The sequence below is a fragment of the Gavialis gangeticus genome, unplaced genomic scaffold (genome assembly GCF_001723915.1).
Source record: "Gavialis gangeticus isolate Ggan-Ray unplaced genomic scaffold, GavGan_comp1, whole genome shotgun sequence".
Classification (NCBI taxonomy): domain Eukaryota; kingdom Metazoa; phylum Chordata; order Crocodylia; family Gavialidae; genus Gavialis; species Gavialis gangeticus.
Window position 1 is genome coordinate 163,417,786 of NW_017728992.1, and position 1,237 is coordinate 163,419,022.

The 1,237-nt window shown below is 41.2% G+C and overlaps 1 protein-coding gene across 9 annotated transcripts in view; it reads right to left on the bottom strand.

The window, feature by feature from the left end:
* Positions 1-1,237, bottom strand: part of UBR5 (ubiquitin protein ligase E3 component n-recognin 5) — a 175,212-nt gene that overhangs the window by 89,073 nt on the left and 84,902 nt on the right. The gene's annotated exons all lie outside the window — the stretch shown is intronic.

Here is a 1,237-nt window from a genome sequence, read left to right on the forward strand (position 1 = left end):
CTGCCCCCTCCCTCACTGCAAGGGGGCCACAGGTGTTGATCTGTTCCGCCCCCTGCCCCCTTCCACTACACCTGACTTACCAGCTGGAGGTAGCTCTTCACTGCCTGAGTGCTGAGCTGCAGCTGCGCTCAGCACAGGCATTTATCTGCCAAATTATCAGCCCCATCGGGTCAATATCTGATACAACCAGTTTTCTTTATCTCAGTACCAATCCAATATTGGACTGATGCATCAGTGCACCTCTACTTGAAATATTAAATCTGAGAGTGCACTATGCGCCTCTGTAAATGTGTCTAAATACTAAAATTGAATATCAAATAAAGTTCACTCTGTGTGATTTTAAAGCTACCTGAATTCAGAGTTGACTAATATTATCCAGCAATTCTACTTGATGGGTTTGGTATTAAAAATACCAACTAGTAAATCTGTTCTATCATCAACAAAACTAGATAAACATTGGCTTTATGAAAGACTAAAGAGAAAAATATCTATTAAAGCAACAACTTACTTAGCCATGTGTGTTTAATACATACATTACATTGAGTATTGATGTACAAAAAACTGTTCTTGTAATATTAAGATAATTGTGCTAAAGTAACTAAAAACTCTGACATTAGTACAAGATCTTTCATTCAGTTGTGTTAAAAATGTAGTCCATTTTATGACAGCCCTGCAAGAAATTCTTCACTAGCCTGGGATAAGTAATATTTTTGATAGGTGACAATGCTACCATGGCAAAGATGGAAAACTGATTTTGTACCTGGGCTTGTAAAGTGTTCCTGGAAGAGCAACAAGATTATCATAGAAATCTCTATTTTTAATAGCAGGTGATTAGCTACATTATTAAGAGAAAAAAGCCTTTAATATGGTCAAGTTAATATGAATTAATGGTTCTCAAATTGTACATACATGTACAAATTTAAGCATTGGGGCCAAAAATGAGGCTAATTTATAGTTTTAGTATCAGAGTAAGAATTTCTCTAACTGGTGGAGGAGGGGAGCAAACAAAGGCTGAATAGGATGCCCAGGGCTGTCTGGGGGAGGGAGGCAGCAGCAAATCAGGGTGACCACCCCAAACCCCATGCTTTGGGGGGCCCCACAGAGTGGGGTGGAGCAGTGGCTCCACGTCAAGCTGCTTGCTACCCCCACCTTCAGGTCCGGGGCCTGTGAGATCGGAATGGGGGTGGGGCCCCGCAAGGGCCAACTTGCCTCCAAAAAAAACAAATTCCCTCTGTTC